This window comes from Musca autumnalis, unplaced genomic scaffold (assembly GCF_047663935.1).
Source record: "Musca autumnalis isolate F117 unplaced genomic scaffold, ASM4766393v1 scaffold_2, whole genome shotgun sequence".
Taxonomy (NCBI): domain Eukaryota; kingdom Metazoa; phylum Arthropoda; class Insecta; order Diptera; family Muscidae; genus Musca; species Musca autumnalis.
In genome coordinates, this window is record NW_027411755.1 from 31,831,608 (window position 1) to 31,859,602 (window position 27,995).

Below are 27,995 nucleotides of genomic sequence, written 5' to 3' on the forward strand. Positions count from 1 at the left end.
TTACCTTGCTGGTCTCTACAGGAGTATCGATGTCCAGCTTCCGCGTTGAGTCTGTTCGTGCTTTATTTGCAACGTTTAGACGGGTACGTACCTTTGCTGCAACAAGGTAGTGGTCCGAATCAATGTTTGCGCCTCGGAACGATCGTACATCCAACACGCTGGATGAATGTCTTCCATCTATTACAACATGATCAATTTGATTACTTGTTCTTTGATCTGGAGACAGCCAGGTGCCCTTATGAATATCGAGATGATTAAATCTGGTACTGCTAACTACCATGTTTTTTGCAGCTGCAAAGTCTATCAGCCTCATACCATTGTCAGATGTTTCACTGTGGAGACTGAATTTCCCGACTGTTGGGCCAAAGATATTCTCCTTTCCAATTTTGGCATTAAAATCGCCTAGAATGATTTTAATGTCATGGGCAGGGCAACGGTCATATGTTTCTTCTAAGCGCTCGTAAAATATATCTTTGGTCTGTTCGTCCTTTTCTTCAGTGGGAGCATGAGCGCAAATAAAGCTGATGTTGAAGAATTTAGCTTTTATTCGAATTGCAGCAAGTCTTTCATTCACTGGGGTGAAGCTGGATACCAGATGTTTTAGTCTCCGACTAACTACGAATCCGCAACCAAACTCATGCTTTACGTCATGGCAGCTATAATACAGTGCGTCACCTTTAGGTGTTGTTGTGACGCCTTTCCCAATCCATCGTATTTCCTGTATGGCAGTAATATCGGCCTTGTACTTTTCAAGTACGTCTGCCAATGCGAAGACTGCACCTTCTCTATAAAGAGTGCGAACATTCCAGGTGCAGATTCGCAGATCATGGTCCTTAAAACGTTTGCGGTGTTCGTCAACTTTAGAGGGGTTTGTTTTTCTTTTCTTTCGTTTTTTCATAGTAGGATGTTTTTTCTAGGGGAGGGTTACTAACCCGACGCCCAAACCCAAGTTTTTAACGTTCTTATGGGTGAACGCGCGGCACATGTTAGCTCACTACCTTTAACGGGTGTTAAAGGCAGTTCCCCAGGTGACACCACGGGGAGGTCAGTGTCCACTTGAGATGAAAGAGGGACCAAGATAAATCCTGGGCTTTGCCATGTTAAAGCCGGTCAAGACCGTTGCTTGGTATCATTCATCCCCTACGTCACCCTTCCTATTAACTAACTCAATAAAAATATATGTCCTAAAATTTACCTAAAATACCAGTTTTATTATTGGGGAACGGATGGAAAATGAAACACCAAAAAACATCGATAATATCAACATTAAAGAGCTTCTATCGATATCTAAATTGAATCGTTAAAGTATCGTTAAATTATATGGAAAAACAAGTAAAAATGTAAAGTTCGGTCGTACCGAACTTTATTATGAAATATTCTGACCTCAAGTGGAATAATTTGTTTCCTTTCCTGTCCACGATACCAGTCGGAGACGTTTTTTGACCAATAAGAACTCTAAATAGCAAATTACAACCAATTCGAACCGAAAATGTAGATAAAAGCCTCAAAATAACTGAAATAGAGAGGTACCGTAATATGAGGGCTATACCGAAACCTGGACCACAATTTTTGGCGCAGAAGGTTTCTGACCATTGGGAATCCAAAATACCAAAGTACAGCCAATTAGGGTCGAAAATGTAGATAAAAGTTTCAAAATACCTGAAATCGGGTGATACCGCTACATGGGGGCTATAGGAAAAACTGGACCCATATTGATGATTTTTTGGCTAAAGTATTTTTGACTTATTTTTAGCAAATACTGAAAAAATCAGATTGATCCGACGATTATAAATAGTTTTGTCGCACCTTCCCATACAAGTGGGACCACTGTGCATTGTGTTCTTCGGTCTGTAAAAAGTAAAGCTGTGTGCCTCATAAATAAGTCAAAAAATCACTGTAAGGGTCTCGTATTTTGAAAGAATCCTAGTTTTATTTGGTACAATCCGAACGGTGTAATAGAACAAGTAAAGTCGAATGTGATTACCCAACAATACTTTCTAAGGGACTGGTTGGTTCGCTACATATATTTTTTTATATATAACACAATTGCTCTGTTCCAGAACCTGCAAGAAGCTACTATTTTTTACTACGATAAAATTTTTTCCTTTATGCTATCGGAAAAAATAGTAAAAATTAGTAGATTCTTGCAGTTCTGGAACAGACATATTGTTACCCTCTTTGGATGAAGGCCAACTTGTACTAAAACTATGTTAAGCGAACATTGACCCCGAAAAATAAACAAGGCAAATACAAAACTTTGAACTTTAAAGCCGCACTTCGCAGATTAAATTTTCCATAAGAGGAAAATTTTCATTAACCTTTGCAATCGACGTTTCCTTGACTCATTTACAATAACAGTTTAAATGATTCTACGCTGACTAATCCCATAGTTGGTTGGATGTAAATAAAATAAAATATAATATTGTCGCATGATTAATGATAACCTTAACACTGAAAATTGTTTTTTTTTTCACCACTTTTGGATAATAATCCAGTTACAAAAACACCTATCCTCCCCATGAGTTCACATATTCTCAGACGCAAAATAAAAAATAAATAAACAGAGCGAAAATTCTTCGATAAATAAACGTAAAGTAATATTGCAGTCCGTAGTATAAACAAAACTCCAATAAAAAAACCTTTTGTTATCAGTTCAGATAGATTCACCTTTCCGCTATATCTCGCCGCCTGCTCTTTCACTAAAAAAATTTAGTGTTGTGGTGGTGGTGTTGGTAGTGATGATGGGGGAAGTCTAGAATTTTAGGCAAAGATATGTAATAATATTTTTTATCAAACATAAATAAAAATAACAACAAAAGAAGAAAGTCACAACCAACGAACGAATGCATGAAATTTTGAAATTGCAGAACTCAATAAAATAAGATAAGACAATAAAAGTGTAAATAGTTCAAATGAAGATAAAATATTGGAAAAAAGTAATAATTTTTATTTATAGGCTATTTATTCGTTGAACTGTGTAATAGCTGTATAAAAGTCTAACAGTCCCCTAGGGATATTCTAAGAAATATTTTATAGTCGATATATTGAAAACATTTTTTATTGCGATTAATTGTTTTAAAACTTATCTTAGCTATTTAAAAATACTACAAAATTTCTAATTGAATTTGCACATATCAATTACAGCAGAATTAAAACACAAAGTATCATAGATTTACGTTCATGTTAACTAATTGAATGGTCGCACTTCATGGCACAAGCACTATTGAAAAATGGCACGCGAACTTTCAATACTTATTTGTAATAAACTACTTTTATGATCAATCCCACCTCCGCCTGTATCTGCATTGTAATTTAACAACTGCAATAGCAGTAAATTACGTCTTCCACATTTTTAACACTGTTGGTATAAATTACTAATCAATTGTAACAAAAAATATATTTATTATCTCGTCTTACGACGACTACTGCCGTCAGCTACTGTTAAAAGTAGTACAAATAAATATTTGCAATTTATATTTGTTTTAATATTAGTTTTAAGTTGCTTTCTTTTCGTTTAGTTGTTGTGTATAGAAGTATTAATTTATATGTACAGTAGGTTCTCGAAAATCAGTATCTGAATTCCAACAAAAAAAAACTCATTACAAATTTCCTTACCATCCCATTATTTTGACAAGAGCAAGTCTTCAGTAACAGATACTTATTTTTGCCACTAGGATCCGTCAAACTAAGCAATTAATCTTTGGCTACTTAAGATCGTGACGACTTATTTAACTACTTATACATAAGTCAAGTTTTACGATCGTTCCGAGGTGCAAACATAGACTCGGACCACTACTTTGTTGCAGCAAAGGTACGTACCAGATTAAACGTAGCAAACAAAGTGCGTCTGTTCGCACAACACGGAAGTTTTCGCACAACACGGAAGTTTTACATCGGTAAGCTGCAATCACAACAGATAGCCACAGCATATTCCACTCAACTGGTCCAACTGCTTAATCAAATCACTCCTCGTCCCGATAACATATCAGGACAATGGCAAAACATACCAGAGACCTCCACCAAGGAATCCATGGTATGACCAGGAGTGTCGTGCTGCTACTTTACAATCAGTAGCAACGCGAAGCGCACGAGAGAGGTATCGGGAGAAAAGGAGAGAGGAAAAACGTCTTTTCCGCAGGAAAAAGAGTGAGATGGAAAAGCGGGAGTGTGAACAAATCGAGATGTACAGGAGACAGAATGAAGTGCAAAAATTCTACCAAAGAGTGAAACATCAAACTGATGGCTTTGGAACTGGCACATCCTCCTGTAGAGACCAGCAAGGTAATCTGGTAACTGATACAGATAGTGTGCTAAGGATGTGGAAAGAGCATTTTTCCAAACTGTTGGTATCCAATAGTAGCGAAGTCGACGAAGATACCACAGATCCAATCCCAGAAGATGTATTGAATGTATACCACCCGGCCAAGATTAGGTAAAGACAACAATAAACCGGCTGATGAATAATAAGGCAGCAGGAGATGATGGCCTACCAGCCGAACTGTTTAAAACCGGAGGCGACACGCTGATAAGGTGTTTGCATCAGCTAGTTAGCTCCATCTGTCAGGAAGAACGTGTACCCGACGATTGGATCCTGAGCATCCTATGTCCATAAGAATGTAGATAAGACTTTATGCTCCAACTATAGGGGCATAAGTCTTCTCCCTATCGCCTACAAGATAGTGTCAGGGATATTGTGCGAACGACTAAAGCCCATGGTCAACGAAATAATTGGACCATAACAATGCGACTTAAGACCTGGCAAGTCCACCACCCTGCGGCAAATCCTGGAGAAGACCCAAGAGATGCAGATCGACACCTACCACCTTTTTGTCGATTATAAAACAGCCTTCGACAGCCCGCTACGTTCAAAGGTATTCCAATCAATGTCTGAATTTGCTCATTCGGCTTTGTAAAATGACTCTAACTGACACAAGATCTTCAGTTAAAATAGGCAAGAACCTCTCCGAAGAGCTTTGTACCAAAAGAGGTTTCACGCAAGAAGACAGCCTTTCGTGTGATCTTTTCAACATCCTGCTAGAAAAGGTTGTACGAGAGGCAAACGTCAAAAGAAGTGACACAATCTACACCAATAGCCACATGTTACTTGCTTAGGCTGATGATATAGACATCATGGGATGATCAGTAAAAGAAGCAACCGATACCTTTATGAAGGTCGAAGGAGAATCTGCTAAAGTGGGTCTGGTGGTAAACGGCGAGAAGACCAAGCTGATGGTGTCGACACGCAATGCGTCCATTGAGATTGGACCAACTGTTGAAGTTGGTTCCTATAATTTTGAGGTAGTAAAAGACTTCGTATACCTCGGCGCCGCCGTAAACACAACAAACGACATCAGTTGCGAAATAAAAAGAAGAATTGTATTGGACAACAGATGCTACTTTGGCTTAAGTAAGCACTTTAAAAACAAAGCCACAACTTGTCAAACTAAAATAACGCTTTACAAAACACTGATACTACCCGTGATGATGTATGGTTCCGAAGCCGGGGTACTTGCGCAAGCAGATAAAGCAGTGCTTGGCGTGTTTGTGATAAAAATTCTTCGAAAGATCTACGGACCGATCTGCGTTGACGGTGAATATCGACGTCGTATGAACCACGAGCTGTATCTGCTATACAACGACATCAATATAGCACTGTGCAACATTTTTAAGGTGATCTTGTGCAAACAAGTCGAACTGATGATTTTTTGAAAGTACGGACCCAAACGACAAAAAAACCCTAGTTGGGTTTTGTTGTGTCAGATCCAGCTCGGATTTTATGGCCCCATCGAAACACGGTTAAATATTGAGTTTTTATAGAAATTTGGGTCTATATCTCTGAAACCAATGCGAATCTTCTTCTGACCACTGAAGCAAATTTGTAGATAAGGACAATAATAAAATATTTGGAGAAATAATGTACTCGAAAAACTACATTTATTGCCTCAAATTTCCAAATATATGCAAAAATTCCACAATTTTTATACATTTCGCACCGTATCTCCAAAACCGTTAATTTTTTCTGAATATTTTCTTTTGGAAAAATATTCCCTGGAATGTAATATACAACTCTTCAGAATATGTCATTGTTGTAAAATGCCTCTATGCCGTTGTTTTCAGTACATTTTTCAACGACGATTTAATAAAAATGTTCATAATGTGGTGAAATCCGAAATGCGAGAATAAACTGTTGGTGTGAACTGTGTTTGAAATACGTGTTGTAAAAGATATGATGCAAAATACTGCTGAAACAACATGAAGTAAGCATTTTAGAGTTTCAGAATGTTCTAGAGAATTGTTGAGGACTTTATTTGGAAGATTTTTTCAAAAGGTTGGTTCAACTCCCAATAGTTTAGCCGATACTGACCAGAATTTCAGCAATTATGTACAATTTTCTATATTTTAAAGATTTTGATGCCGTAGATGGAGTTTTTCTTATGTGGTTTTTTTCAAAAGATAAGTTCTGCTAGTTTAGGGCTACAATATTGCTAAAGACAGCAAGGCCAAATTCCTATTCATTTCTGAGATAAAGGCCTGATAAATGCAAAAAGTGTAGATTTAGCCCGGTTTAGATGAGACCATAAAATCCGAACTGGATCTGACAGGACAAAACCCTACTAGGGCTTTTGTAGTCTAAATATGTACTTTCAAAAAATGCATACTAGAAGTTGTTTGCATTTTCAGTGTTGCATAGTGTAGTTAAACATATCGAGATGCTGCGATTGCGTTGGCTAGGCCATATAATAAGAATGAGCGATGATGATCCCACTAAAAGGGCGTTTAAATTCGAGCCACATTTACTTTGTTTCACTTACCGTGATCCCACTGTATATATGTGTATAAATATAATTGTATCGTATATATGTATACCTTTTTGACCAACATTGTTTTTCTTTCCAAGTCATTACAACTGTTACAAGTTCAATTTACATATGGATTTAATAGTCGTTATCAGCTGATGATAATTTTTTTTTTCGATACGAAATTACAGCGTAAAATAATTTGGAAATTAGGTCACTTATTATTTATCATTTTATACGAAGAAAGAGGGATAAGGTTTAAATATATAAATTGTGAAATTCATAAATAATTACTTTTTAGGTGCCAGTTGGTCCAATGGATTCCATACCCAGTTGACACACTGACAACCTGAGTACATTTCCTGAATATTTCACATGTGGTATCGTACTATATTGGTCATGACGTTTGGATTCGACTATAAAAAATATATATCATATCAGCTTTAAGAAGAATCCGGCTCATGATATGAAAAAGGTCCACCACACTGTGGTTCAGAATTGTTTTTTCCTGATCAATACTCTGTAACTTTTCAACGGATAGAGATCAGCAATCAGCTCTCCGATGCATTAAAAACATTAGAATTCGGTCTAGTTGTTGCAGAGGAATTCATGGTCAGAGTTACATTTTTTTAAGTATTTCATATCGATGCCTTAAGGCCTCGACACATTAGAAGCATGGCATTCTTGCTGAAGTCATATCTGATATCCATAACCAAATTACAATCAATTTAGGCCGAAAATGTAGATACAAACTTTAAAATGCCTGAAATCGGGTGGTACCGTCTAAAAGGGCTATACCAAAACCTGTACCTATGTCCACAATTTTTGGTGTGGAAGTTTCTGTGCCATTGGGAACTCTAAATGCCAAGTTACAGCCAAATCGGACTAAAATTGAAGATAAAATCCTTAAAACACTTGAAATCGGGTGGTACCGCTATATGGGGGCTATACCAAAACCTGGGCCTATGCCCACAAATTTGGGTGGGGAAGTTTCTGTACCATTGGGAACTCTAAATGCCACGTTACAGCCAAATCGGTCTAAAAATTAAGATAAAATCCTCATAATACTTGAAATCGGGTGGTACCGCTATAAGGGGGCTATACCAAAACCTGGACATATGTCCACAATTTTTGGTGGGAATGTTTCTGTACCATTGGGAACCCTAAATGCCAAATTACAGCCAATTTGGCCTAAAAATTTAGATAAAATCCTCAAAATACCTGAAATCGGGTGGTACCGTTATATGGGGGCTATAACAAAAAATGGATCCATATTGATTTTGGTTTCATATTCATGTATTGTCATCCAAATCTGAGAAGTGTGCAAAGTTTCAGTTCGATTGGTCAACTGCAACTGTGCTAAAAATGAATTACTAGATTTGAACTAAATCGGGTGGTACCGCTATATGGGGGCTATAGGAAAAAATGGACCCATATTGGTTTTGGTTTCATATTCTTGTATTCTAGTGAATTCTAGCGAATTCTAGCGAACTCCCACACACCCACTCAATAGGCTACGATCGTTTCTCTAGTGGTTTTAATTCAGCTCATCATCGCTAGAATTCAAAACTCCTTAGGTCATGTTAGCTCGATTAATTCAATTAATTAACAAGTAAGAACGGCGTTAAGTTCGGCCAGGCCGAACTTGTTATACCCTCCACCACGAGTTGTATCGAAGTAGAATGGAACAAATAGTTTTCTTTCGTTTATGAAGAAGACCAAATACCAAATTTCAGCAAGTTGGGTAAAACAATGTGGCCAACCTTTAAAATACCGAAATTCGGGAGGTACCGTTCCATGGGGGCTATATCAAAACGTTAATCAATACTTACAAATTTCTGGCGGAAAGTTTTTATACTCAAAGAAGACAAAAGACTAAATTTCCGATATACCGACAAATTACTGGGAAAAAATTTTATACCCACAACGAAGACTAAGTAACAAGTTTCAGCCACATCGGGAGGTACCGTTCTATGGAGGCTATGTGAAGGCTGGGACCTATACCGACAAATTTCATATGGAACGTTAATACCCAAAATTAGGACAAAATACCAAATTTCAGCCATTTCGGTGGAATATTGAGGCCACAACCTTCAAAATACCGGAAATAGAGAGGTACTGTTTTATGAGGGCTATACTAAGGCTAGGATCTATACCGACAAATTTCATATGGAACGTTTAATACCCCAAATGAGGACTAAATACAAAATTTGAGCCATTTCGGTGGAATATTGAGGCCACAACCTTCTAAATACCGAATATAGGGAGGTACCGTTATATGGGGGCTATACTAAGGCGTGGATCTATACTGACAAATTTCATATGGAACGTTTAATACACCAATAGAAGACCACATACCTAATTTCAATCATTTCAATAGGTTATTGTGGCCACAGCCTTCAAAATACCGAAAATCGGGAGGTGCAGTTTTATGGGTGCAATATGAAGGCGTGGACCTGTACCCACAAATTTCAGGGGGAAGTTTTACTCCCCCAACGAAGACTAAGTACCAAATTTCAGCCATTTCGATATCATAATGATGCTAAAACCTGACGTTACAAATTTAGATATTATAGGCAGAAATTATTTGTTAAACTTTTAGACTCTTAATTAAAATGTATTCCATACTGAGTCAAAATCTCCAAAAATACCGCACTTTTTGGTGGTTGTGTCAAAAGAAGAAATGTTCCAAATCAAATTTTATTATGAGTCTCTCAACAAAAAAATTGTAGGTATAACATTTAACATCTCCGGAAGCTTTCGCTTTTTATATATGATTTAGGACCATATTCTACCGTTTTTATTCACATTTTCGTTATCTGCGACCACAAAATATATTTTATTGATGTTTTTCATAATTAATACTTTCAGAAGGTTATGTGTGCTCGATCCAAACTGTTTTTGAAATATCTATGGTGAATATATATAGGGAAAATATTGATAACCCAGATCGGACTTTGTAAAATTACGTATTTTAGTACTATAAACTAAAATAACGTCATCAGTATAAGTCATAGGTTCCTGATATTGTGTGCGAAAATGCGGGGATAGTCTACGGCTATTGTCCAATGAATATATATCTGACATACGAGACCTAATATCCATGGTTTTGGCATGGTCCTAAATACTGCAACGATGGCAACTACTCCTGCTCTGATAAAATTGACTGAATTAACCCTAGGAACTGACATACATGTGTGTATCATGAATGACCATAACAAATTTAGTTAGGATATGGCTAGTTAGATGGATTTCAAGGGTAACATTTTATAAAAAATAATTTTGTAGAATATTTTGATCTGATACGATCACGTTTTAAAGTAGTTTTTAAACGTTTCCGAAAAAAGGGACCAAAAAGACCCCTTTGGTGACTCGTATGATGGTTAATTTTTTTTTCATGAAAAGATACCCCGCTTTATTTACAGTAATATTGCCAAAGACACTTTATACCTAAAATGCAGGGATTCCAAGGAATCTGATGTCGAATATTTCAAAACCTGTAGAAATGGGCGGAACTTGCCAAGCCTATTTAGGTAACTTCCCGACATAAACTTTCAAAATGTACAGTGTTATTGTTGTCGTTTTTTTTACTTTATTGCAAATCAAATCTTTTGCCCTTAATCTACAAAAAATCAAAATTCCAATAAAAAATAAAAAAAAACTCATAAAACCATACAAAGTTTGGTGGCAATATAAATAATCAGCGGATGAAATAAACGCGTTTATCCTCAATATACGAGACATACATGTACTATATATTTGGCAATATACATATGTTTGATATACAAAAACAATGTTGTTTCAATTGTAGCTTAAATTTTGTATCTAAATACAATAAATATTTATTGCATATTTGAGCAATAAATTAGCAATAAAGTGTAAAAAATTGAATGCAAAAAAAAAGAGAAAAAAACTGAAAATATCAAATAACAAAAATTATATACCTAAGTTGAAGGTAACAGACCAGCCAGCTAGGAGGCAGTCCGGCAAATGCATCATTTGCCGACATCCATCAAACAATGAAATGTGGTGGTTAGTGAATTGTGTGTTTGTTGTTTTCGTGTTATTTGTTGTCTGAAAATTCAAATCAAATGTATATTCTTTGAGTGTTAGACTTTCAAACGTGAAATATTTGAATGCGATTTGTGAAGTACAGAGATAGTCTAAAGTACGATTTTTAAGGCGTACGACAAATGTTTGCCAAATCTAAGTAAAGGATTTAAATGTGCTAGAAGTCGAATGGCATTGCATAACCGTGCAGATATTGTAAAATTTTATAAGCTTTTTTTAATTAAATTTTAAGCTTAAAAATATGTTTTTATATTTAGGAGATTAACGAGTAAAAAGTTCGTAGTTATAATTATTTATTTTTAAAAGTCGAAAGAAGTCCTAATTGCTTACTATTTGGTTGTGTCGTCAAATACATCGGGCGACACCAAATAGATTGGGCGCCACCGATGACATTGCTTATTCTGGCAAAGTACCATAAAAGTCAATGTCAATGGCGTTGAATCGATCAATGAATGTGATGCAACATTGCCTTAGTAACCTTGGCACAATTCCTTAAAAACGTCACCCAATTACACAGAAAAAAATAATTACTGCATTTCAGGAATAGTGTTCATAAAGTCTTGCCAAGGTTCAAATTTCTGAGAGTGAGACGATGGTGGGGGTTGTGTTATGGTTTTTTGCTACATTGTCAATACGATGGTGAGACGACGAGACCATTCAAAAGAAACCGAGAACAAAGTTGAGAGCATTTACCAAACAAGAGAGGAAATATGAAAGCAAATGGTGGAATATAGGGAAAAATAGGAAATTGGTTTTGCATCTCATGAAAATCTTACATATTTTTGAAAAAAAAGTGGCATTCGGATGGAAATAAGAAACTGCATATGTAAGGTACCTGTGAGGTACCTGTAAAGTATGAAAAAAGTACATCACGAACGAAAATATGTAAAAATTCATGAAATATTTTTTTCTGTGTAAAATGAGAAGGTCTCTCATCATTAAGCTAAAAAGATATTCGGGCAGTACACGATTTATTTAACTCTTCAAGTCTTCCCGTTTACTTTACCTTCCTATGTATTTTACAAAATCGATTTTCCCTCCAATACATCTCAATTCCCGTTTGGCCACCTCTGTTTAGCAGAACAGCGAGGTTGGCAGATGAATATTATAACAAATTATCGACAAAAAGAGAAAAGTTCTCTACTTAGCACTTTCTGGTGATTACTGTCAAACTATACCTGTACGTTTCCCGCACAAAAAAAAATGAAGAGAAGTGGCGATGGGAAACTAGGAAATTTGAATTTTGAAAAATTTATTTTTTTGTTGTTTGCAATTTGTACTTGGCACAAGAAACAGTTAAAACGGAAATTGACTGTCGAAATGATTTAATATTTTGCAAAAATTAACACTGCCATGTTGGGGGAGTCACTACGCTCAGACCTTGAGCTGTCAATTAGATGGATTTGTGGAATTGTTATTTCGTGTGTTTTGTTCTTGAAAATTATTCATTAACAGTTCCTAGTAAAGAATATCGATTTTTTTACAAAAAAAAAAAAAAAAAAAAACAGCGATGAGAGAAATACATATATTTCCTGAAACTATAAAGGATGATGTAAAGCGTTGATATATAAGATGTAACGATCGTGGTTGACATGGATTTACGAAGTCCAGATATCAAAAATGTCTTACGTGGATAGTTGGTTAAATGTTTGAACCAACTATCCACGTAAGACATTTTTGATATCTGGACTTCGTAAATCCATGTCAACCACTTTACTTGAATTAGAATTGTAGATAGCTTAAAGTTCCCTCGGTACTGTGAAAGATGTACTCTTCGATATACAAGTAACCAACTCTTGAAGCTAATAATTTTCTCGGTACGACTTACAAACAATGTGCATTTGCTGTCGACTCTTTAGCTTAATATTATCGTTTCCAAATACCTACCTGTCCTATCTACAATTTCTTAAAAAAATCTTAAAAATTCCTTTAAAATCCCTTTAAAAATTTTGTAAAAAAATTAAATTCCTTTAAAGTCTATTAAATTTAAATTAATAAAAAAGCCTACAACAATTTTGGTCTTTAAAAATACTCAAACAATTCTCTTAAAAATTCACGATTAGTGTTACTCAAAAATCCTGTAAAAACTCTTTTAAAAATTCTCGATTTGTGTTACTTAAAATTCTTGTAAAAACTCTTTTAAAAATCCACGATTAGTGTTAATTAAAATTCCTCAAAAATTCTTTTAAAAATCCACGATTTGTGTTAATTAAAATTCCTCTAAAAATTCTTTTAAAAATCCACGATTTGTGTTAATTAAAATTCCTCTAAAAATTCTTTTAAAAATCCACGATTTGCGTTACTTAAAATTCCTCTAAAAATTCTCTTAAAAATCCACGATTTGTGTTAATTAAAATTCCTCTAAAAATTCTTTTAAAAATCCACGATTTGTGTTAATTAAAATTCCTCTAAAAATTCTTTTAAAAATCCACGATTTTTGTTAATTAAATTCCTCTAAAAATTCTTTTAAAAATCCACGATTTGTGCTGCTTAGAATTCCTCTAAAAGTTCATTTAAAAATCCACGATTTGTGTTAATTAAAATTCCTCTAAAAATTCTTTTAAAATCCACAATTTGTGCTGCTTAGAATTCCTCTAAAAGTTCATTTAAAAATCCACGATTTGTGTTAATTAAAATTCCTCTAAAAATTCTTTTAAAAATCCACGATTTGTGTTAATAAAAATTCCTCTAAAAATTCTTTTAAAAATCCACGATTTGTATTAATTAAAATTCCTCTAAAAATTCTTTTAAAAATCCACGATTTGTGTTCATTAAAATTCCTTTAAAAATTCTTTTAAAAATCCACGATTTGTGTTAATAAAAATTCCTCTAAAAATTCTTTTAAAAATCCACGATTTGTATTAATTAAAATTCCTCTAAAAATTCTTTTAAAAATCCACGATTTGTGTTCATTAAAATTCCTTTAAAAATTCTTTTAAAATCCACGATTTGTGTTAATTAAAATTCCTCTAAAAATTCTTTTAAAAATCCACGATTTGTGTTAATTAAAATTCCTCTAAAAATTCTTTTAAAAATCCACGATTTGTGCTAATTAAAATTCCTTTAAAAATTCTTTTAAAAATCCACGATTTGTGTTAATTAAAATTCCTCTAAATATTATTTAAAAAATCAATGATTTCTGTTAATTAAAATTTCTTTTAAAAATCCACGATTTGTATTAATTAAAATTCCTGTAAAAATTCTTTTAAAAATCCACAATTTGTGTTAATTAAAATTCCCGTAAAAATTCTTTTAAAAATCCACGAATTAACACAAAATTAAAGTTCCTCTAAAAATTATTTTAAAAATCCATGATTTCTGTTTATAAAATTTCTTTTACAAATTCACGATTTTTTTTTAATTAAAATTCCTCTAAAATCCACGATTTGTGTTGCTTAAAATTCCTCTAATAGTGCTATAAAAATTTAGGATTTGTGTTGCTTAAAATTCCCCTAAATGCTTTTAAAAATACAGGACTTGTGTTGCTTAATTTTTTTTTAATTATTTTAAAAATCCATGATATAAACATCGTACTTTTTGGAGGTTATGATATTCAAAAGAGATCGTCTCAAGTTGGCAGGAAAAATTAAAAATCCTCAAAGTAGCCACAGAGAGGAGGGAAGTGAATCTTCGAGGCTTCGCTGTAGGTTGCTTGTCCGTACGAAAGAGATGACTTAACAATTTGTTTCGCCATTCACTTTTATTGAGGGTGGGTTTTCTGAAAATTTTATTCCTACAGATTGCAAAGGAACACTTTTTCTGATTTCTCAGCTATGCAACACTGATGAGCGACGAAAAATCTTCATTTTCCTGATTAAGTTGGGTCTCATCATTGAAATAAGGATCATTTTTAAATTTTTTTAGTTTTTGTAAATTTTACACGCACAGCTTAACATTTTTTCTATTGTGTCCCCCAGAAGTAGTTCCGAGATTTAATTTTGGCTACGTTGCTGGCATATATGGATACATTTCCTCAAGTTTCCCCATCTGGTTAACCTTCAGCCCGAAAAAATCCTAGAAGTAATAGAAAATCCAAAATTGTTCCCCATTTTGGGTCATCGAAACGTCACGAATATTGTCTCCTTTATGTCATCCAAAAATCTTCGAAAATCAGCAACTATAGTCTCTTAAAGAGTCTCTGTAATTCACAGTTACTTTTCCGTTAAGTCCTTGAAAATTGATCTTGTTTGAAAGTTTACGACTACAGTCCCCTTTATGTCCTCCAAAATTTCTCAAAATATTTGAAAAATAACGACGTTAGTCTAATCCACGAGTAATTCGTTCAATAGTCCCGTCTAAAAACACCCAAAATATACGAAAATTTATAACCTTCAATAAGCCATGCATATATAGCCCTTTTAATCCTCCCAAAAATTCATGACGAGAGCTCTTTGTAGGACCTCCAAAAATATTCGATAAATCGCTTAAGGTCCTCGAAAAATTTATTAAAAGCATCTACGATTCAAAACTTCAGAAAATCTTCAAGAATCTTCGCATAGGCCCTTTAAGCCTCCCAGAAATTAGATTGATCAACAACACCTCTAAAAATCTTCGATAATCAAGACAACAGTCCTCTGTAGGACCTCCAATAATCCTCGAACGTCCATACCAGGGCTACATCGACTCCAAATTGTTTGAAACGAATTTCGCCCAAACATACTTAGGGTCTAAAACCATTATTTTTAGCCTAAAGGCTGAGGGTATCAGAAACATAGGTTTTTTAGCCTCCACCATACTATGGTGGGTTATAGTAAGTTTGTCATTCCGTTTGTAACTCATAAATATAATCATGTTAGACCTCACAAAATATATATTATTGATCAGCGTAAAATTCTACATCGATATAGCCATGCCCGTCCTTCTGTCCATCTGTGGAAATCACTCCAGCGTCCAAACCTATTGAATTAGAGGGATAAAATTTTGGCAAAATCTACCGTAGGTACGTACAACTTTTCGTATTAAAAACGGGCTATACTCGTATAGGCCCACGTTGTGGTCCCATACAAAGTGACGCCTCGACATTTTAAGGAATTTTGAATATATTTGTCCCATTTGACCACCGAATTGGGTCTAATTTGGCATTTTGTCTTTCCAGAGGCTAACTAACAGTTCTACCAAAAATTGTTTATATAGATCTACGTTTTGGCATAGCCCCCATATAACACTCGTTATAAAGTACACTTCACATGAAGATATGTTGAAGGTATTAGTCTCGTTTGACCACCAAATTAGTCCCAATTTGAACTCTATATCTCAAAAAATGGTAAAACCTACGAAAACATCATAAACTTTAAATTATATATCTCGAAAATTGTAAAATCTAAAAATACACACGTGAGGAAATGAGCCACCTCACTCAATCCCTCTCAAAATTAACACTATTAACCACCACACATTCGTCTACTTCGCCTGTTTATGATTCGGCATTGTTTAATGAGCTCCACAAACATTTGAGTCTTGGAAAACTAAACACACTTTGAGTTTGACAAACGACTAAATTTAGATGCAATTTGCATTGATAAGAAAAAGGTGTCAAATACTGTATTCAAATATAACTTCAGCGGTGACGTTAAACAATAAACAATTAATGTGCGTTTTGAGTTTTGTTGCTTATTTTGAGAAAACCAGTTTTGAACCGCTTCATTTGGTTTAATCACTTTTAATGGCATCACACACACACAAAAACGTTCGTGTTAAAATAATAAATGTGCGAAAATCTGTAATAACATTTTGAAGCGAATAAATAAAAACATAAAAATGCCAAGTTGTATGGGGGAGATGTGGATAGTTAGGGCATATGTGCTAACTTATTATTAACAGCTTTATGCTAATAGAAAATCCGTTGCAATTAATAGAATTTATGTAGAGGGTGTAAAGCGGGAAAAGTGTTTTGATCATAAATTAAAAACATAATAAAAAATATATTTTATTATTTATAAAATATTTCAACAGAAAGTACGATCTTAACAACACCAAACTTTCTCCTTACAAATGCCTCATATGCTCCCACCAACATTAATCAATGCGGTTGTCACCTGCCTTCATTGTTGAATATTAATTAATTTCTACAAATTGTTTTTACAATTTACAGAAATTCACTTTTATAATCTTGTAAATTCTCAAAGCAATAAATCTATGGCACGTCTTTTTTCGCATATTGACGTCAATCATTGTAACTTCACATCACCATGTCATCATCACCTACCATATGAATGGGGAAGAACTTTTAATGTACAAAATAATAAATAAAGATATTTAATTAAAATTCATTGATTTGTTTTAGTTTTTGATAACAAATACATTTTGTGCTTTCACTGGAAATTCAATACGTTTACAAATTTGTATTTTTGTGTTAAATTATTTAGAGTTTCTCTGTTTGACTATAACATCACTAAATTGTGCGGAATAATTGTCAATTGTTGCATGCTGTTTTTTTAGTAGTTGAACCGAGATCCACAAGCTGAGTTAATAGATTATAATTTTGTAGATTATAATTTTGTCTAATTTTGAATCAGACAAAACGTTTTGACAACATATGCATATATGATATTTCAATATTATATTTTAGAATTATCGTAGAGAAATTGAAGGCTGACAATCAAATCGTGTGACGTAATAATATTGGAGACTATATGTCCAGCCCTTTCAATTTTGACTAATTAAACTAAAGTATTCCAAAAAGATATACTTCGGCAGAAGATAAACCACTTCGGGCAAACTACACTTCGACAGTCTCGCGGTCCTTATTACGACGGTATATTTTTTTTACATAACCGTTTGATTCCATTTTACTTGTGTTTGTAGACATTGGGACCCTCATCTTTCCAGTTGTACACGTTCTGAATGGAAAATGTGGCTATATTCGTAAAGAAATAAATCAGCTACGAACTTTCCGCGACCACAGCTCCGAAATGTGACTAATGGATTTTTTAAAAAATTGTTCAATAAACGTGGATTAAAAAAATATATATTTCAATAATTGTGGATTTTTTAAAAAAATATTTTTCAATAATCGTGGATTTTTTAAAAAAATATTTTACAATAATCGTGGATTTTTTAAAAATATTTTTCAATAATCGTGGAATTTTTACAAAAATATTTTTTCAATAATCGTGGATTTTTTACAAAAATATTTTTTCAATAATCGTCGATTTTTTACAAAAATATTTTTTTCAATAATCGTGGATTTTTTACAAAAATATTTTTTTTCAATAATCGTGGATTTTTTGCAAAAATATTTTTTTCAATAATCGTGGATTTTTTAAAAAAATATTTTTTTTTCAATAATCGTGGATTTTTTGCAAAAATATTTTTTTCAATAATCGTGGATTTTTTGCAAAAATATTTTTTTCAATAATCGTGGATTTTTTGCAAAAATATTTTTTTAAAAAAATATTTTTTTTCAATAATCGTGGATTTTTTGCAAAAATATTTTTTTCAATAATCGTGGATTTTTTGCAAAAATATTTTTTTAAAAAAATATTTTTACAATAATCGCGGATTTTTTTAAAAAATATTTTTTCAATATTCGCAGATTTTTTTAAAAATATTTTTTCAATATTTTTTTTTAAAATATGTTTTCAATAATAGCTTATTTTTTAAAAAAATATTTTTTCAATAATCCCGGTTTTTGTAAGAAAATTATTTCAATAATCGCGGATTTTTTAACAAATATTTTTCAATAACCGTAAATTTTTTAAAAAATATTTTTCAATAATCTTAAATTTTTTAAAAAATATTTTTCAATAATCGTGGATTTTTTAAAAAATATTTTTCAATAATCGTGGATTTTTTTAAAAAATATTTTTCAATAATCGTGGATTTTTTAACAAATATTTTTCAATAATCGTAGATTTTTTAAAAAATATTTTTAAATAATCGTGGATTTTTTAACAAATATTTTTCAATAATCGTGGAATTTTTAACAAATATTTTTCAATAGTCGTAGATTTTTTAAAAAATATTTTTAAATAATCGTGGATTTTTTAACAAATATTTTTAAATAATCGTGGATTTTTTAAAAAATATTTTTCAATAATCGTAGATTTTTTAAGAAATATTTTTTTTGAACATTCGCGGATTTTTTAAAAAATATTTTTTTAAACATTCGCGGATTTTTTTATTTTTATTTTTTTATTTTTACAATAAACTCGGATTTTTTTAAATATGTTTTCAATATTTTTTACAAAATATGTTTTTAAACATTCGCGGATTTTTTAAAAAATATTTTTACAATAATCGTGGATTTTTTAAAAAATATTTTTACAATAATCGTGGATTTTTTAAAAAATATTTTTCAATAATCGTGGATTTTTTAAAAAACATTTTTCAATAATCGTAGATTTTTTAAAAAATATTTTTCAATAATAGTAGATTTTTTAAAAAACAATAATCGTAGATTTTTTAAAAAATATTTTTCAATAATCGTAGATTTTTTAAAAAATATTTTTTAATAATCGTAGATTTTTTAAAAACTATTTTTCAATAATCGTAGATTTTTTAAAAAAATATTTTTCAATAATCTTGGATTTTTTTAAAAAGTATTTTTTTAACATTCGGGGATTTTTTAAAAAGTTTTTTTTTTTTAACATTCGGGTATTTTTTAAAAAATATTTTTCCCATTGGCTCAACTTCATTTATTACCCTCTATTACAGAGAGTAATGTTTTTCAAAACGAACTGACAGTGTTGCAAAATTTTACTGATCGCTACCAATATCATGATTTCATCCCGGCGAAGGGAATTATCAATTGGCTTCTCAGTTTTTGAAATGATGCCTTTTTAGCGAAAAACCGAACTCTTTAAGTGTCTAGTATTCCCATATGAATGAGAATCACACTCACTTTTCGGCTTTTCCAAAGAAACACCAACACCCGGATTTTTTAAGAAAATTATTTCAATAATCGCGGACTTTTTAAAAAATATATGTTCAATAATCATTGATTTAAAAAAAATATTTTTTCAGTAATCGCGGATTTGTTTTAAAATATTTTTTCAACAATCGTGGATTTTTTAAAAAAATATTTTTTTATTAATCATGGATTTTTAAAAAATATTTTTCAATAATCGCGAATTTAAAAAATATATATTTATACCCCCAGCATACACTTTCATGCGGGCAAAATGTGCCTCATCGAAATAATGGTTTTAGACCCCAAGTCTGTCTGTCTGGCTGGTGCGCACGATAACTCCCGAACGGATGAGCCAATTTGGTCCAACATTTGGTAATATTTTGTCCAAACTTAGTTTAACTTTTGAAGATGGGCCATATCGGTCCACACCTTCAGGTACCTCCCCCACAAAAGTTCGAAAATGTTTGGAAAATTTGTGAGCACGATAACTCTTTGACCGATGTGGTCCATACTTTGCACATCGAGAAATTTCTACCAGGCATAGATGAGGTACCAATATGGACTCTTACGGTCCACTCCTTCGGGTACCTCCCACATAAAATTTCGGAAAAGTTCAGTTTAGGACCTGATTTCGGATCGTTTTGATTTTTGTTGTAGCAACTTGTATTTGCTGCCCCCATTACGACAAACAAGTTTCATCTGGGTCAAGTCCATACTACTTTAGAAAAGAGTCCGAAAGCTGTAAAAAACCCCCTACGGCACCATGTGTAGTGGTTGGAGCGTTCGATAACTCTCGAACTGAGTGGCAGATACGATCCAAAATTTGGCGTTCATAAAATTGTGTCCAATCTTAGTATAAGTTCGAAGATAGGCCATATCGGTCAAATTCTTCAGGTACATCCCACACAAAAGTGCAAAACTGTCCGCTTAAATAGTGCGCACGACAACTCTGAAAGGCAGTAACCGATTTGATGCATACTTTTCATATCGTACTATCTCTACGGAACATAGATCAGGTTTGAATATGGACTATATTGGTTCACTCCTTCGGGTACCTCCCACACAAAATTTGGAAAAAGTGCCCTGCCCTCGAATCGTTTGCATCTTTTTGTAACAACTTGTATTCGCTGCCACCATTACGACAGTACACATTTTTCGGGGGCAAGTTCATTCTTTCAATAAAAAATGGTCCGAAAACTGTAAAAAAAAACTCTATGGCGTCTTGTGTAGCGGCTGGAGCGCACGATAACTTACGAACGGATTAGCCGAATCGGTTCAAATTTTGGGATTCGAATCCCTTTGATTTTTATGTAACAACTTGTATTCGCTTTCCCCATTACGGGGAAGCAAGTCCTTACTTCTTGAGGTAGTTGTCCAAACGCTCCAAAAAGCCTGGCGGCACCAACTGAACTGGGTAATACGAAGGGATAAACCGATTTGGTCCAAACATTGTACATCGTATTATATACACGTCAGAAGTATTGTGTGTTACTTCTTTTCTTTAGGTCTGAGGCTGTGGGTATTTATCTGTCGGCCAAGCCGACTGATACTTTTTTTACTTGTTTTTATTATACCCTCCACCATAGTATGGAGGGTATATTAAGTTTGTCATTCCGTTTGTAACACATCGAACTAATCATTTGCGACCCTATAAAGTATATATATTCTTGATCAGGATAAAATTCAAAGACGATCTAGCCATATCCGTCTGTCCGTCTGTCCGTCTGTTGTAATCACTCTAGCGTCATCAATAATTGAGATAGAGTGCTGAAATTTTGCACCCGAGGGTCTTTTTTCCATAGGCAGGTCAAGTTCGAAGATGGGCTATATCGGTCCACTCTTTGGTATAGCCCCCATATAACGGTACCTCCGGATTTGAGGTATTTTGACGTTCTTCGCCACATTTGCAGACCGATTTAGCTATAATTTGGCACTTAGGGTTCCTAGTGATCAACAAACTTATATCCCAAAGGATATGGGCATAGGTCTATGTTTTGGTATAGTCCCCATATAACGGTACCTCCCGATTTTCGGTATTTTGAGAATTTTAGCCACAATTTTTAACCGAACTATCTGCAATTTGACATTTGAGGTTCTCAGTGGTCATAAAACATCTCCACGAAACATCGTCAACATAGGTCCATGTTTTGGTATAGTCCCCATATATCGGTACCTCCCGATTTTCGGTATTTTGAGAATTTTAGCTACAAATTTTAACCGAACTAGCTGTAATTTGCCATTTGAGGTTCTCAGTGGTCATAAAATATCTCCACCAAGCATCGTCAACATTGGTCCATGTTTTGGTATAGCCCCCATATAACGGTACCTCCCGATTTTCGGTATTTTGAGAATTTTAGCCACAATTTGTAACCGAACTATCTGCAATTTGACATTTGAGGTTCTCAGTGGTCATAAAACATCTCCACGAAACATCGGCAACATAGGTCCATGTTTTGGTATAGTCCCCATATATCGGTACCTCCCGATTTTCGGTATTTTGAGAATTTTAGCTACAAATTTTAACCGAACTAGCTGTAATTTGCCATTTGAGGTTCTCAGTGGTCATAAAATATCTCCACCAAGCATCGTCAACATTGGTCCATGTTTTGGTATAGCCCCCATATAACGGTACCTCCCGATTTTCGGTATTTTGAGAATTTTAGCCACAATTTGTAACCGAACTATCTGCAATTTGACATTTGAGGTTCTCAGTGGTCATGGAACATCTCCACCAAACATCGTCAACATAGGTTCATGTTTTGGTATAGCCCCCATATTACGGTAACTCCCGATTTTCGGTATTTTGAGCATTTTAGTTACAATTTTTAACAGAACTAGAACAGAACATAGGTCTATGTTTTGGTATAGCCCCCATATAACGGTATCTCCCGATTTTCTGTATTTTGAGAATTTTAGCTGTAATTTTTAACCGAACTAGCTGTAATGATCGGTATTTTGAGAATTTTAGCTACAATTTTGTCTATTAGAAAATAATCGTCAATATAGGTCCATGTTTTGGTATATCCCCCCATATAACTGTACCTCGCGATTTTAGCGAATTTTCAGTGGTCACAAAATTTCTTCACTAAAATTGGACAACATGGGTCCATTTTTGAGGGTCTACATAGTTTTGATGAAACTACCTTCAATTTGACTCTTGAAGTTCCCTGCAACTATAAAACTTTTCCGCCAAAAAATTTAAAAATAGGTTGACTCTTTGATTTAGCCCTGTATGTGGTACCTTTCCCCTCGCTGAACACATTTTTGTAGATTAGATTAGATAACACTGTGCAACAAAATGGAGGTGAAAGTCTGGGGCACGGAAAATTCCTCTTGGGGAAGAAAGGCCTTGGTGGGTATATTATGAACCCCGAAGGACAGATCCGCCGTGAGTCGAACTTCCGCGTTATGGCGTGATGAAATTTTTGTTAGAGACCCTGTGGGCCATCAGGAATTAGCGTTATATCTTTGTTCACTGTTGCTGAAGTGCTCTACAAAAACAACAAACAAAGATATAATGATAATTGATGATGGCTTACAGGGTCTCTTGCAAAAAATTCATCACGCCATAACGCTGAAGTTCGACTCACGGCGCATCTGTCCTTCGGGGTTTTTAATATACACACACCAAGGGCTTTCATCTCCAAAAGGAATTATCTCTGCCCCAACATTTGAGTTCACAGTGTAATTCAAGCAATAGTGGGAGGCAGTAGGAGTCTATCTATTGTCGAAAAGTTGTTCCACCTAAAATTGTAAAAGGACCCTAATTATTCCATTTTAATTAAGACTATTTTATGGTGGAGGGTATAAAAAGTTCGGCCCGGCCGAACTTAACGACTTTTTACTTGTTTTTAATTAATTTCGCGTTGGAGAAATGCTTTATGACCGATGATTTTTGCAAGTGATAAAGTAAAGCCGATGTCTCGAACCCACACAACCACCACTATGTGACATGTTTCGCCTTTGGTAGAGGCTCATCAGACATATAGACTGTGGAGCGGCTTCGCTGTCCGTATATGTCCACGCCTTCATATAGCCCCTATAGAACGTTACCTTCCGATTTTCGGTATTTTGAAGGTTGTGGTCACAATAACTCACCGAAATGGCTGAAATTTGGTATTTGGTCTTCATTTGGGTTACTAAACGTTCCATATGAAATTTATCGGCATAGGTCAACATCTTCATATTGCCCACATAGAACGTTCCTCCTGATTTTCGGTGTTATGAAGGTTGTGGCCTTAATATTCCTCAGAAATGTCTGAAATTTGGTATTTAGTCTTCGTGCAGGTCCTCGCCTTAGTATAGCTCCCATAGAACGGTACCTCCCTATTACCGGTATTTTGAAGGTAGATGCCTCAATTGTTTTAGTGAACTTGCTGAAATTTGGTATTCTTCATAAACGAAAGGAAACTAGTTGTTCCATTTCACTTTAATACAACTCGTGGTGGAGGGTATAACAAGTTTGGACTGGCCAAACTTAACGCCGTTCCTACTTGTTCATGTTTGTTTTTACCATTCAGTGACGTCATTGCGTTCAATTCTCTTCTATTTGTCGACCTTTTCGCTCATATATGCTCGCTTAGCGCGAATCGTGTGTTTGTGTGTGTCGCACTGATTCGAGATGTTGCAAGACCTTCCGTCTAGAAACATCGACAACTAGAATCGATTAGGCATAAATACTGGGGAATTGTGAGGCAGTGAGTCAGTTGTAATTGAGACCGCGAACTGAAAACGTCAGTTAAAGAAGTAAAGGAAAGCTGTGTGCTTAGTAATTAAAGTCGGTTAGGAATAATTAAAGTGAATTCCATAAATCATTGTAGAATCGTAATCTAAACGAACCCTAGTTTTGTTTGGCGTACATTGTCCACACGAAGTTTCGTTAAACGTAATTCCGTAATAATATCGTTCTGTTTATGTGGGTCAGTTGCTGTCAACCTAAACGTTGTAATCACTGCCCTGGTCGCAATTTGGATTGAATCGTCACGAAATGTTTGGTGGAGATGTGTGCACCAGAGATTAATCATATAATATTTAGGGGCGGAACGGGCGGCCCCGTCCCGTGCATAGCCTTTGTTTACTTGTTAAAATGATGGGTTAGAAAGCGAATTTCGTTCTGTAATAAGACGAAGATGCTTTCCCTAAGAAGACCTCTTGGTATTTTAAAAAGACCGGACCCATTCTTTTTTTGAGGGACATTCTACTGGATATATAAGAAGTCCTGTTGGGATTTAATAAGAAAACATTTTCTTTTCTTAGAAGATCTCTTGGACTTTAAAGCTACGAGGAGGACTTCCAATAATATATACGAAGATCTAATGACATTCTAATTGTGGTATTTTTAAGAAGACATTTCGGTATTGTATAAAAATATCTTCTAATCGGGGGTTCAAAAATAGAAATAGATCAATAGAAGGATTGTCATCATTGTCACCAGGTAATACTCTCATTTAGGTATGGGTTAGAGATTATTATGAAATAAATGACTTGTATTTTATTTGTGCGAACAAAGAGCTTTACCGCTTTTGCCTCAAACCGACATAAGCTATGACAAATATTATTTCAGGATAATCATTTATCACACACTTTGTAAAATAACAGATTTTTTTTTTTTTTGGATTATTTTCATGTCATTTCTATTTATTCACCTGAAAATGAACTCTCACACTTCTGTCCATTTCCTGCTACAATTTCTATGCAAAAATACACACATAAAATAGAATTATTTTCTTGACCTTCTTTTTTGGGGGGCAGGCAATACAACGAGCGAACAAGGGAGAAAATCAAAAGCGGTGAAAGCTTTAATGTCGACTCCATAGAGGTAAGCGACCATAAATTATGGTCTAAAATGGTCATGTGGAACAATTGTTGCCATAATGGCTGAGATATTTGCATAATAGAAGACTGACCAAACGACAACAACGACGACGAGGACAACAACGGCGACGGCGACAATGACTAACGACAGGGGTTTTCCACACAATTACAATTGTTGCAATTCCTGGTGGTCGGCAAATAAATGCTATAACAAGGCTTAGCGTTAAGAAAGGGAGAAGGGGTTGTGAATAAGTGTTCCATAAAGTAGGAGTAGAAAAAATGAGGCCATTTTTGCTTATTTCCCCTTTTGCTCTATTTAACACCCATTTGATTTGTAAGACCTTATTTTTAAATGACCTTTAAATCGAAGTCTTGTGTCTTATTCTTGGAACTTATTTTTAAATTTGTAAAGGTTTTCTTTATAAAAATAAATTTAAAATTTAAAAATACTTACAAAATGTTGATAAAGAAGATAGGCAGTCACTGTTGTTTTGCAGCGAAATTATAAGACGAAGAAATTTAAGTGTCTGGGGAAACTCAATTCAAATCGATAATCAGTTTTGAACCTTTCTCTGCTTGATGCTGCTGTTCGGCTTCCTTTTCATCCCAATATCATATGGTTCTCATGACCCCGCCACCACCTCTTCTATCCTCAACTTTTCTATCTTTTTGTTCCTTTATGTGCAGCTGGAGATTTTCGTCTTGATCGTAATCTGTCCAAATTTTAAAATTTTTATATGGCACATCCACGGTGGTGGTGGTTATTGTTGATGTCACAGGGTTTTTGGCCGGCCTCAAAGATCTCTCCGTCCTTGTTGTTGTGGTACAAATCGATTTTTGTTGCGATTGCGGGTGTGTTATGATGGTTGTCTTCGAATTCGGTTGACTTATTTCGAGAACCTTGTTTTGTGGCGGATTTTCAAAAGTTATGGTACGGCGTCTGGTCTGTGTTAAGGCCAAATTGCGACTTAAACGTTTCGTATGCTCCTCAACAATGGTTATACTCAAATCACGCATGACCAACGACCGTATGAAATGTACGAAAAAAAAAATCACCAAACAGCACTGTGACGTTATTGAATGAATTATGTTTTTTTTTCAGGGCGTACGTATTGAAGCCGCGCAATGATTTTGGTTAATTTTGTGGATTTCTTAAATATTTTGTATTCACAACGTTTTTGGGGTGTTTATGAATATTTTGTTTTAATTTTATTTTTTTAATTTCTATATTTTTGCAATTATTTTTATTCAAAATTGTTCAAATTTCATCGTAATCCATGTTAACATTTTGAACGTGTTGAGAATTTTTGTGTTGTGGGTGTTTTTGTTTTATCTATGAGAAAAAAAAGTCATCCAAATAAGTAATTAGTCATCTTTGGTGGGCAATTAATGATGCACAGTGGTTTCAAATAAAAAAAAAATAAGTGGTAGTGATATATTAATTAGCACACAGATTCTTTTGGGAAGTCTTTAAAAGTGGTGCAAGCTGAGAGTACTTAGATTCCAGAGGGAGTTGCAGAGAAGTAATCTTCGTGTATGGTTGAATTGTTAGATTCCAAGGCGCGTCCTATGCAAGAATGCCTCTATTTACGGTCCTGTGGAACGTTGCGGTGGATAAGCGGTGGATGAGCTATAATTAAGAGAAGAGTATGTGGCTATGAACACGTCAGTGATCCATGTCTCCACCTTGAGTCATGATGTTACACCCCAATCCGTTGGAAAGGACGCTGAACCGACCTATTCCACTGGACCGGACTTTTTAGCGTCGGACAAAACCCGACAAACCATTACTTCTTAGACAGGAAGCACTGAAGCCTGAAATTGGTAAGTGAGAATCATCCATCATTAGTCACATATTTTAGTCGGTACGTAAATAATGATCCTAACAGGGACGTAGGTAGAAATGCATCTCGACACCATTTTGTGGGGGGCTGCCTAAAAAATAACCATTCTGGGTACGTTGGTTGATCCTAACACCATCAGCGAAAGGAAATTGCACGTGATAAGAACAAACCTGTCTTTTGTGAGGGAGTTCGAGAGGAATTATTCTCACGTAGCTAAGAGGGAACTTTCTATCAGTGACATTACCACTTCATGAACAGGAGGAACCACTGTTGAGGACCATACGGAAGTGATAACAGTAGGAACCTCTTGCACGTTATCACAGCTGGTTCATTTCTCTGTGTCCTATGCCTCGGTGGCGAAGAAGGTTAGTAAAAAGATCACTACTGAAGAGACAAAAATGTCTTCATTAAGGGAATCTTTGCAGAAATTATGTACTGGCGATGTATAAGTGACAGTCATTGGTTGTTGGTAGAGGGTCATCCTCATCTGGACCAGAGTAAAGTACGGCTTGGCCAGTCAACTCTGTACAAATAAGTCAAGGTCATTAGCTGCGTCCAGTTACATATAAAAAGTACATGTTTTCATCCCTCACATCCAAAGACCGACTTTCTGCTTTG

The 27,995-nt window shown here is 34.5% G+C and overlaps 1 protein-coding gene across 6 annotated transcripts in view; it reads right to left on the reverse strand.

The window, feature by feature from the left end:
• The window catches only part of Pkg21D (Protein kinase, cGMP-dependent at 21D), a 173,192-nt gene that overhangs the window by 88,916 nt on the left and 56,281 nt on the right, over positions 1-27,995 (reverse strand). For 4 of the 6 annotated variants that reach the window (XM_073967495.1, XM_073967494.1, XM_073967491.1 and 1 more), the window contains exon 2: positions 25,988-26,866. The exons of the other annotated variants lie outside the window; for them this stretch is intronic. The gene's annotated coding sequence lies outside the window, so the exon portion shown is untranslated. The remainder of the gene's footprint in view (positions 1-25,987; positions 26,867-27,995) is intronic. 6 annotated transcript variants of the gene reach the window in all.